Source organism: Lygodium microphyllum, chromosome 3 (genome assembly GCF_053477565.2).
Source record: "Lygodium microphyllum isolate KBCC chromosome 3, Lygodium_microphyllum_v1.1.10, whole genome shotgun sequence".
NCBI classification, from domain to species: domain Eukaryota; kingdom Viridiplantae; phylum Streptophyta; class Polypodiopsida; order Schizaeales; family Lygodiaceae; genus Lygodium; species Lygodium microphyllum.
Window position 1 is genome coordinate 74,338,796 of NC_141137.1, and position 12,798 is coordinate 74,351,593.

Consider the following 12,798-nt stretch of genomic DNA (forward strand, 5'->3'; position numbering starts at 1 on the left):
CTTTTCCTCAATCTACACACTAGGTGTTCCCTGCTAGGCTTTGCAAAGCCCTTAGACTGCTCCATGTAAATCTCATCATGCAAGTTCCCATGTAAGAAAGCCGTCTTGACATCCAACTGATATAAGCCCAAGTCAAGTTGTGCAGACAAAGCCAAGACTAAGCATATTGTGGTCATCTTAACCACAAGAGAGAAGACCTCATCAAATTCAACACCATGTTTTTGCTTAAACCCTTTGCTACCAATTTGGCCTTGTTCCGGCCTAGGGTGTCCAAGGGTACTTTTCAACTTGTACACCCATTTGCAAGGCAAAGATCTCTTGCCACTAGGCAAGGAAACCAAATCCCACGTACGATTCTTATGCAATGAGTCAATCTTAGACTACTGCATAGCCCTCTCCCAGGAGTGACTGTCACCCCTGTGCATAACCTCATCATAGGTGAGAGTCTCTCCTGCATATGTAAACCAAGACATAATTTAAGGAGGGCTCATAGCAGTCAGGAGGTCGTCTATCTCTATTAGAATGCCTCAATGAAGATTGTGCTACCTGTCCAATATCATGTCTAACATCCTATGTAACATCCTATAATCTAACATTCTATCTAATATCCTGGCCATGAGGATTAGCTCGTGCAAGCGGTCTAGCTAGCTATGTGAGAGCAGGGGGCTCCTCTTGAAAGATAACCCTGAGTATCTCAACAAATTTCTCACGTTGTTGGATATGCATTTTGTCCTCATGGAACACAACATCATGGTTGCGGATCACTTTCCGCGCCTGTGGATCCCAAAGATGATATCCCATCTCACTTGCGTCTGCATAGCCAACGAAAATACATTTCACACTTTTAGGATCCAGCTTATTGTGTTTATCCTTGGGCACATGGCAAAAGGCTTCACATACCTCCTCTACAACCTGAAATTCAATACCACTGCAAGGTGACTTGTTAATGAGATGCACGACAGTAGAGATTGCATCGGCCCAAAAATTGCTATGGTAAGCCTACTTGGCTAAGCATACAACGGACCCTTTCCTGGATAGTCCTGTTCATATGCTCAACCATACCATTCTAGGGAGGGATGTAAGGGACCATTCTGGGGAGGGGTGTAAGGGATGGTCAACTGACCCTTTCCTAGATAGTCCTATTTATATGCTCAGCCATACCATTTTGGGGAGGGGTGATGGTCAATTGACGCTTAATATCCTGCTCGTCACAAAATTTCTCAAAGGCACACGAGACATTCTCACCCTTGTTATCGGTTCTTAGGCATTTTGTTGAGAATAGCAAAAGATGCTTGGTATGTATGCCCATAGAGGCTAAATGTGTGCCCAAAAGAGGCTTGCCCATAAGTGGCTTTGTATGAGAGATATGACAAAGAAGTATGCTCTAGAAGCTCTAAGAAGAGATGTCCAAAATCCCATATGCACAGTGAGGTACATTGGTACTATCCAAAAAGCTATAAAGGCATGTACTTGGTTGACACTCATTTTAAGGAGAATGGTACTTTCAGTTTGAGTCACTCAAGATTGTGTTTATGAGTCCAAGCTAATCTATCTTGGAACCTAATTCACTTGAGTTACAATCTCTTCTTTCTATCATGTATCGGTTCTATGATTTGCATCCACCATAGCCAACTAGCTTAGATCCGACATTTTTAACATGGTACAGAGCCATGGCAAGCTAGCATGGCGAGCTAGTTCTAGCATCATTAGTTAGCCACATTCTAATGTAAATGGATAGTAGGAATTGAACATACTTTAAGGCCCTTTGCCATATCCATATCTTAGTCCACCTACGGCCAAGAGAGAGGCTTAAAAATCCTTCTCTCTATTGGGCTTGATGAACGAACAGATTTTGGTTTTAGTTTTCCATTGTCCACTCAAAGAATCTACCCAACATCCCAGAAAAAAAGCTACAACCTTTCGTCTTTGTCATCAAGGGAGTCCAAGGAGGATTTCAGACTTGCTCCAAAGGGCAAAAACAGACTAAAGCCTATTCAGAAGACCTTTCAATAGAAGCAGCTTACCTGTCGCATCTGCAGGGCATTGCTGCCTATTCGAAGGTTGGTTAGCGAAGGCTGCACACCAGGAAGCAGAGGAGGGTAAAAAGGCTAGACCTCAAGGTCGATTCCAATCTTCATGGTATTACAAAGAGAGGATAATACATGGTGATGATGGAGGAAAGGCAAGTTGATACCGCAGGTCCTCAGAACACAGAGAACGCCAATTTGCGTGACGACGTAGCAGAGACTAGCCCTCCCCTCCATCTGAAGGTCGCGTATGGTCTTCGCCTACACGATGTTTCCATTCCTTGCTAGGCCACATTTGGAGATTTGAAACCTGTTCTTGAATGTTTGACTAGTTTACATCCGCAACGCAAAGGCTATTGTTTGTAGGAAAAGAGAGAGAAGACAGTGAGATCTTGCAATCTGCTGTTGTGCACGATGAGAATCTCAAATAGAGAGAGAAGCTGAGACAAAGGAAGATGGTGAAAAGAAGTCTGCAAGAGAAGCCCCGATGAAGTATCTTGTGAAGGTGGCTCTGGCGACTCCTTGTGGGCTCAGCAGTATAGGAGCTGTGATTACATCACGAGCGACGCCCAGCTCTTGCTCCCTCTCCTTGTCACAACCCAAATGCGTTGCTTGCAGCTCGACATTATCCTTATTTTGTTTTGTCTTTTCTAAAGTCTATTTTTTCATAAAGGTTAATAGTAAGATTAAAGACCTAGCCTTTAAAGTCCACTCACACCAGCTCATTTTTTCTCTCCCACACTTACTTATTCACACCTGCATTTCTCCAAAATCCATTGCCATGTCAAGCCCTTTCAGTGATTGTCTATCCATTAAAATCCAAGAAATTCATGTATCCCGAACTTCAATGTATGAAAGCGATCATTGAATTTCTCATGCACTTTTTCTTTCCCCTTTTCTTTGCACTTGTCATCGCACATCTTATGGCACTGCAACCGTATGTCTCTTGCTTTCCCACAATAATGGTATCTAAGATTAGACTTACGTCCATCGGACTTGCTGCATCCACGTGGCTTAGATCGGGACTTTTGAGAGTCCCTACCATGACGATCATGATCTTTCTTGCCACTTTTGCAACCTCTAACAGATAAAGCATGTGAACTATGGGAAGCATCATTGTTTTTCCTGTTAATTTCTTCAGTCAAAAGAGCACTCTCTTCATCTTGCAATTTCAGCCCATCAAGTTTGTTGGTATAGATTGTAGTGCGAAATACATCCCAAGTCTTAGGTAAAGTGCCAAGGAGAAACAAAAGGATGTAGATTATCCTGAAATTCAATACCCTATTGAAGCAAAATGAAACTGGCTAAAGTGAACAGACAATGGGATCCCCTCCTTCATACGGAGATCCATCAACTGTTTAAGCGAATACATCTGTGAAGCATGGCTTTGCTTTGCATAAAGTTTTTGAATATTTTCCCATAGATTCCATGCACTCTCATCTTCACCTTCAACAACATTATTATGGACCTCTTCAGAGAGTGATAAAATGATAGTGGACTTGCATAGTGTATCTAAATTAGCCCAATCATCATCATCCATATTCTTGGGTTTAATACCTTTGTTTCTTAGTGGCTTAATCTGCAATTTTTGTACCAAAATTGCCATATTTGAGATTTCCCATAGACATAGTTGGTGCCATCCAACTTGGCAATGTTAAACAAATCCGTATCCTTGAGATGACTAGCCATGATGAGTCAAACACATCCAGAATATGCAAAAAATAACATGCTATAATTAGCAGTAAACATACCAAAACAAGCTGAAAATAAGAGAAATTGCTAGAATGACTAGCTGTCCACCAAATAGTACCAAAAGTACATCAAAAGGACATGATTAAGCTCAGTAAATACATCACAGTCCACATAAAACAACTTGCTATAATTAATGACAAAACTTAGCAAATGAGAGCAAACAATGATCTAATAGAGATCCAATGACAACAGTGACTGCCAAGTCTAATCCTACATCAAGCGAGCATAACAAAGGCACTATGATAGCCAATGAACACGAGCCAAACACCAAAATGTGTCAAGAGAGTCTGTCAGTACAACCGATACATCCCCTGAGTAATAAGTAAGATGTACACACCATTGGCAAGACTTGACAAAGGTTGGTGTATGCTCAATGAAGATGGATCAAATTAGCTCATAAGCATCCAGCAATAGTAGACATGGAAGTATCTGCCAAGAAAATATCATAGTTAAGGACATGTAAGAGATCTCAGTCTCAAATCTCAAGTGTTAACCTCAAATCGAAATGGCGAAAAAATGAAAGAAAAAGCAAAAAAATAATGGAAAAAGAGCAAAGGTGACCTCAAAGCTAAACTGAGGCAAAAAGAGCAAATTTAAAGGAAAGGCACCTCAAAAACTCTAAAAACTCTTGTAAAAGAGCGCCAGGCTCCCTCCTGTGCCACTTGTAAAAGAATAGACGGGTATAGGCTTATAGGCTTAGGGCATGAAGCAAGAAGAGGGAATTAGAAAAAGGGACCTTGCCACAATGACCGGTCATGTAAAAAGGGATGGCCGCCCATGGGGGTTTTAGGGTTTGTATATATAAAGTTCAAAAAGTGAATGGAAGCTCATTCTTTGGTGTGAGGCTAACAAGAGTCCTCTCTTTTTCTCTTATTCTTTTCATATTGCTTGTGTGTGTGCTCTTGAGGGAGGGAGTGTGAGAGTGTGAGGGAGTGAGTGAGTGTGTGGGAGTGAGGGATCAAGAGGGTGAAGCTCTTCACCATCTCCTCTTCTCTCTTCTTCTCTCTTCTCTTCTCTTCTCTTGTCTCGTACGCAGCTATGGTGGATGGAGCTTGGAGATGGAGGAGGCTTGAGGATGCTTGAGCTAGCATATAGGATCGTGGAGCTACCGGCTTGTGTGAGGGAAGAGGCAACTCATTTCCGCATCAAGGTAAGCTCACTACACCTCGAGAGGATCGACGGTGCGTCAGTTAGGTGAGAGATAGCCATGAGAGCTCGCTTGGAACGCTTGAAGCAATAGGCGGTCCATGGGTCTTGGCGGTTGAGCAAAATCTCCCACATTTTGATTCCGTTGCTTGGGACCAACGAATTCAAGCTTGAGCACTCGGCGCCTCATATCAAGCATCGAAGTAAGGGATTTATCCTCGAACCAGAGCTTGAGGTAGGTAGGAAGTTTGGGTTTTTGACCTTCGAAACAAGTAAGTATTTTGGGTTATTTTGTTGGTTTGATGATTGGAAAAGATGGAGAAATCATTTCAATTTTTTGCCTTCGACCATTGTTGCATTTAGAGTAGGTTAGGATTAGGAAACCGGATAGGAAAAGCGTAGGGTTTACTGCTGTAAAACAGGGCACAAGTCATGCAAAAATGGCAAAAAAGAATTCTTGGGATGTTAATGTCAGCAAGTGAGTGATTGGGGACATCAAAACCTTACTCGGGAAGGAATTTAAGAGCTAAGAGGACTAGGGAGAGCTCATTTCATGCCCTGATATTAAGAGAGTGAGAGAGAGCGAGAGTGTGCTTCTAGCATTGATTCGATTTGATCTTGCCATTGGGGAGTTCTTCGTGCGATTCAGGTATGTCAAGACCTCCATGCTATGTATTTGTTGTGATCTAGAAGGCGGCATGCTTGGTGGTTGTGTGGATCATTAGATTCAACGAAATCATTCCCAACGCGGTTGTCGTCGCGCATGGCTCGGCCGTTCAAGTGACGGCGATTTTGGGCCCTCGGCCAACCCCATTTGGACTAGTTACCATTTGGCCCTTGGCCTGTTCGAGTGAATCCACTCGGCACACAATTCCATTCGGCCCTTGGTCCTCGGCCCGTCCGAGTGACACACTCGACCCCTGCAACTTGGATGAGTTGGGCCAAGTCAAGATTTTTCCAAATTCTCCGACCGTGTAAACCTTCATGAGTATCCCTAAGGTGCGGAACTCGATTCTGGTGCAGGGAATAGGCAAGTTCGTAGGATACAGTCACCTAGCAGCTCGAGTAGGCTATTGCTAGACCCAGATTCCTAGCGATAGGCAGTTGAGCCAAAGACCCTGAATAACCCTAAAACGGGCAAGATAACGCAGTGAGAAACCCTAAAAATGGACAAGACAGCCAGACACGGGTCAACAAGCCTATTAGGTCTAAAACGAAGCGAGAGAGTATGTAAGCTGCTTACCTCCCATTTGTTTCCCTCGAACCCCACGATGATCCACCCTCCTTGTCTTCCTCTTCTTTCCCACATACAAAAAGTAAACCTTCTTTTTCCTATTGAGCTCTATCCTTTTGCTCAAAAGCACAAAATTGCAAAGCTCCCAAAATCACAGACTCACAACCATGTTAATCAGTGGTTATTTCTAATTAAGGTCTTGTCAAGCTCCTCCAAAAAACTGCAGTACTATACCCAATGCTTCTGAGGCTTCTTATTTTAAGCTACTCGTCATCCAATAGTCTAATCTACTTTGTGCACAAAAGAAGTTCCACATTGAAACCCTTGATCAACATGTTAATGGATGCCTAATAAAGTTGGTTTCTAAATCTCAAGAGAGAATTACTCAAGCCCCAATCATTGGAGGTCTCTTACTATGTTAATTTATCTTACAAGTTATTCTTTAAGGCTCTGGCTTTTATGATCAAATTTGTTTTTTGAATAGTCATTCTTCCAAGACAACATGGTTTTCATTAATGGGAGGAAGATTCATGATGATGGTGTTGTTGGATTTATGGTTTCAAGAATACATGCATAAAGCTTGGAGAAGAAGAAGCTTGGGAGCACACAACATAAAGTGTATTAAGAGGCATCAATAGAGAAGATTTATGAGACTAAGTATGCCCTAGAGTGAATAGGCATATATACAAGAACAAGGGGGAAAACCTCCTAGAGAGGGGAAAAAAGGACCCAGGTAGTCCTAAGTGTGTTCACACATATCACTATGAAATAATGGTAATAAATTTTATTGGATTTAGGGATGTGGAAATACACATACAAAGCTTTGAGGAGAAGAAGAAGTTTGAGAGTGTATAACACATATTGTATTGATAAGTATCAATAAAGAAGATTTACAAGGCTAAGTGTGTCCTAGAACAAATATGCATATATACAAGGTTGGGAACAGATACCCTTAGAGAGGGAAAAAAGTGTATTGGTTGTTCGAAGTGGCACTCATGGATAGGGAAGTGCCAAGATTGATGGACAATGATCAATCCACAAGGGGAGGAAGCTAATGAATACTTCCTTCAAGGACTTTTCCACACTATGTGCTTTATGTGACTATGAGGGGATGTGATTAAGACCTTTCTTAAGGATTGACCATTCTTTTTTGTTCGGCATAATTTCCAAATCATGTCACAACATGTATCTCAAGATGGAAAAATTAAAATTTGGGGCCATATAAGTTGTAGAAACATTGCTACTCATTTGATTCAAGAATCATTATTAAGGTCGATACAATGCATCTTTCAAAGATGGGGTAAAAGACTATCCAAACAAAACTGAAAGCCAAATGTTACTAGGCAAGGATATATCATATGAATGTTACTAGCCAAATAAATGTTACTAGGCAAGGATATATCATAGGAAAAGAAAAACTTATTTAGTAAGGATTTAAAGTTGAACATTTTCATAAGATGGTTAGGGTACATAATATAGCATTTGGGATTTTTATTATTGTGCAAAGATTTGCAAAAAGCTTTGAATTTCTCAAGAAGCAAAGCCTTTGTGAAAGAATCTACAAGCTTTTCCTGCGCCAGCACATACACCAAGCTAATCTCTTTTGCAGAGAGTCTCTTCTTGATGTAATGATAATACATCTCAATGTGCTAGTACAAGCATGGAACATTAGGTTCCATGCCATTGCCAATGCACTTTGACTATGAATGAAGATGGTGGTGGCATATGGCTATCTAACACCCAAATTAGCCAAAAGTTGTTTAAGCTACCACCCACCTATAGATAGCTTCACAACTAGTTGGTCAGAGTGGATTACTTCTTGCTCAACCATGATATGCATGAGCTACCAAAGCATGAAACAAAACCATATCAGAGTGTCCTACGGTAGATCTAGAAGAAAGACCATCGAATGAGGTTGTCGAATTGATACTTATCATTAGAGAAGCTCACAAGTTACTAAAGGGATCACTAGAGTTTTTCAAGTAATAGAATGAGATAAAAAGTAGCTAAGAAAAGAAAATGAATGGTTTAAGAATAATGATTGAATCATCAGGATCTATTACTAAAGAATATTTTTGATAATTCCAAAGGTATCTTAACTAGTGTGGCTATCAGAGAAACATTGCTCAATGAATTGGAGGGTGTAACACCAACTAGTAGGGGTGAATCTAAGGTTCAGATGATAACTAAATATAGAGTGGGTGTTGACCCCTAGAACTTTGTGGAACAATTTTAGTAAGTTTTGTGAGTCCAAAAATGAACCACTGACAAAAAAACACAATCTCTCAAGCTTTGCTTGGGTTAGAAAGATAGATTATTGATTATCGAGCCTAGACATTGCTAAAAGGGATACCTTTGACATGCTCAAAATCTTGTTCATATCATTAGGAGCTTCATGGTGAGCATCCAAATTTCTATAGGAGAATTCACTCTACAAAAAGATTGAATCCCAAGCTTGCAAGAATAACTTTCATCCAACGGAAGCAAGGACAAGGAGCTCTATGAAGTTCAAGCTAGAAACTCAAGCCTAGATAGAAAAGACCTTGATAGAGTATTTAAGGAAGCCATTCAAGTGGATAACTTTTGAGAGAAAGAAACAAAGAAATACCCAAAAAACATGCATCGTTAATATGAGGAGTGACAAGGGAAAGAAGAGAGAGTCAAGCTTAATGTAGTAAGAAGTAGTAAACCTTAGACAAGAGCCAGTGAGGATTGCAAAAAGGCTCAAACTTAGGCCAAATAGAAACAATATATATTACATCCATTATGGTGGAAATTAGTGGCCATTAGTATGTCAAGAGCCTCAAGGAAGAGTTTACTCAAACTGTGAACAATGTGAGCATGATGTAGCCATGTGTCAAGCCCCATGAAAAGTACCATATTCTAACCCATATGCAAATAACCCTTATTAAGCCAATAGAGGACTACTTTAGGCTAGAGGTACATCATTAATTTGCTTATATGAAATGAGAAAAACTTGCAAAGACTAGGGGTGACATCAATTCCACAAGAATTCCAAGATCACTTGACTCCATAATCACACACCTATCAAGTCATATTTTAGCTCACTATGTGGAGGAGCCACACAAAACTTACACAAGTTCCTACATCTATTATGATGAGAAGGGCCATGATGGAATTTAGGCCAATTGCAATGATGATCCTTGGATGCATAAATATTGAGGAACATTGCAAGCTAGGGAGAAAACTCTCTTGTTGGCATTGTGGTCAACTCAAGTGCATATCATTTTTATGCCCTAAGAAAGAGGAGCCAAACAAAGAAAACAAGCCAAATCTATGATGCATTGAGGTGCTTGGATATTCTTTACAAATTGAACTAAACCACAAGATTTGACTACCAAGGTAATTGTCCCCTCTTTGCCCTTTAGCGTATTTGTTATCAAGTCATTTGATGAGCACTTATATGTGTATATTTCACTAAATGTCATGACTAAGGTTCAAACCAAGAAGGCTAGAATCAATGTACTAGGACCCTCAATGCTAGATGGATCATATATTAGGGGAAATAATTATAATAAAATGTAAAAAGTATAGGCTGTTAAGATGATTCTTAAGAATGAAGGTGCAACAACATTAACCCCTAGCAAGCTTGTTATTGAAGCCAAAATTACCACCACAAAATCAAAAATATAGAAAGAAAAAAACACAAAAGTGGGAGAGTACTTTGATCTCGTAAGCATCAACTTAGGGCCATTAACAAGATTAAGAACTGGGTTCAAGAAGTTGAGGAGAAATTTCAAGGCTAAGTAACAAAGTTGACCTTGAGTGTGCAAGGGTTTTCAAGCACCATGCCACAAATAACCCCCATAGGTCTTGGTACAAACAACACTTAGATTTAGATAATTAGATGAACATCACTCACAAGTTTTCTAAGCTCATTAGATTTGATTGGAAACTTATTGTATAGCTTAAGATGCGGTGTTGATGAAGAGTACCCTCCTGCAAAAAATAAAACCAAAAACTTGAAAGTTTCCTAGTCAAAGTTTGAGATGTGGTGGCTTTCATATTTCACTAAATTTTTAAGTTAAGAATTAACTTAAAACATTGTAATAGTATATCAATAACACACAAAAACACAAAAACATCCTATATAAGTAGCATATAGAAGAATTAGCACAGGTCTCTTTGTTGTTTCATAATTAAAAGTGAGGACCCCATTCCCCAACTTTTGAGAAGATATGCATTTTTCTTTTCTTTTATACCCTATTGAATGAACATGGGAAATAAGATAACTTAAAAGGTAAAGTAGAATAAGTTTGAGAAAGATCTTGGAACAATTGCATATTTGGTCTCCATGCATGTATCATTGTCAATTGGGTTTTCTTTAAAAAGAATACATTAATTTGGAGAGTTTCCAAATCTTGGATAGATGGATGCATGAGCCTATTCATGCAAACATAACCTTGCAAGAGCTCTACCTAGGTGTATACATTTAGAGAACTATACCAACCAAAACCCTAGGAGCACTAGGAGGAAACATTTTCTAGGAAGGAGCTAAAATGCACTCTATATTTCTAGTTTTTGCCTCAGATGATATAATAAGGAGGGGAATTATCAAGTGTCAATTGTTCAGTACTCCAAGTGGGGGTGTAGGGTACTCCTCTAATTGAGAATGTGCATTTCAACTTGGTAGTGATAGATGTATCAAAGGTTAGACCTATTGGAGTCCTTGAGGATTGGCATATAAAGATGGGAGGTGTCATGCTATGGATTAACTCTGTTGTCATGAAAGGAGTATGAGAAACGATAGATGAAAAAGAAAGATTCATAGAAGATTGGTGAGATAGATGTGGTTTTTGAGAACAAAGTAGTCTTTAAAGTATGGATGTAGACTTGGAAGACTTCAAAAGTCAACCTTGACTGACGAGAAGAATACAACCATCAATCTTACCTTCTTAGAGTTGGAAGAATACATGTAGGCTAATGAAAGAATGAGTGTGAAAGATGACCTAATGATAGCTAGTCAAGCAAAGCATGATAACCTACTTTCTATGCCAGTGTACAGGATGCTTAGCTCATCATAGAGCCATAGACTAATGGGAATGCCCTATGAGACACTAGAAAAAAGTTTGAGTTGATAAGAGCATTGGAACTCCTCATGGTAAGGCTTAGGCATAGCTCCATAGCAAACCTAAAGCCGTTGGTGGAGCTCTCTAAAGCCACCACTAGTGCTAGACTAAGGAGCATGATCTAAACTCCATATTCTCTTAGCCACCCAAGGGTTGAAAAATTTAAAAGATTGCTAGGTGATGAAAAATCTTGGAAAGATAACTCTAAAGAAGAGGACTTGCATGATGAATCATAGAAGGATGCCATAGATAACGAATTCAAAACAACCAACATGATGAATCATAGGAGGAACCCTTAGATAATGAACTCAAAACAATCGATTATGATATCAACAGACAAACCATAGAGCATATCTTAGTTGATCTACTCCAAATAATGCAATTGAAATGCTAGTCCATGATGGAGTAATTGAGCTCAACATCAAGAGGAAGAGTGCTTAGAATTCCTAGATATCCTAGAGTATGAAAAAGCAAAGACTAGAGATATTGAACCTAGCCACCCTCTATAATATTGGAGCACATGAAGCAAATGATGCTCTTGACTAGGCAAACAATGAATGGCTTGTTAGAGTCTACTAACCGAAAGTCAAAGATAAGCATAGATAGTGACCTACAGATTCCTTAATCGACAAAACTGGAAGGAGTTGATGAATCCTAATGATGATTATGTAGAAATGCAAAAAAAATCTCATGATCACCCTAAATGATTCACAAACTTCAAAATAGAAGATCAAGTTGTTATGATGCCAAGGGCTAAATGAGAAGGAGATACTTGTTATCCAATTGAAGGACTTGCTAAGATGAAGGAGGTAAACCTCACCGGAGAGGGCAAGAAACCCTAACCCATGTTCTTTTTAATAATGATCTCATTGAGAAAGAGGAAATAAATTGTTAGGCCTCTTGAGGGAATACTCTGATGTGTTTGCCGAGTCGTAGGAGGACCGACGACCATTCTTAACGAACCCAAGGTATGCATATGCCATGAGGGAGAAGCTAGAAAAAATTCTTAAAGCTAGGTTCATAAATGAGAGTGGAGCATATGTCAATTAAAAGAAAGTGTGATGAGAATGAAGCATATGTCAATTAAAAGAAACTGTAAGAAAGTGTGGAGCATGTTGCTACCAAGAGGGATAACTATCCATTGTTGTCAATTAAACCATGAGGGTGAAGCTAAAAAACACTTCTTAAAGCTAGGTTCATTTGGACAATGGGTATAAGATTGCCTTTGCTTATAGAGCAAGGGTGTTTGCATATATCATTATGCCCCTCGGTTTGACCAATGTATTGTTAGCCTTCCAAATACTGATATATATCATATTCAAGGACATGCTAAGAAAGATTCTCGGATTTTTTGGTGATGACCTCTATCTCAACTCTAGCGGGGTGAACACTGTGAAAAATTGAGGCAAGTCTTTGATAGATATTGATAGCATCATCTCTCCTTAAATCCCTTGAAATGCTAGTTTTTAAAATTAAACGTGCTTGTATTCTAGAGCATGCAATTTTCAAAGAATGAAATTGCAATAGATTTCTCTAAAGTGAAGGTGGT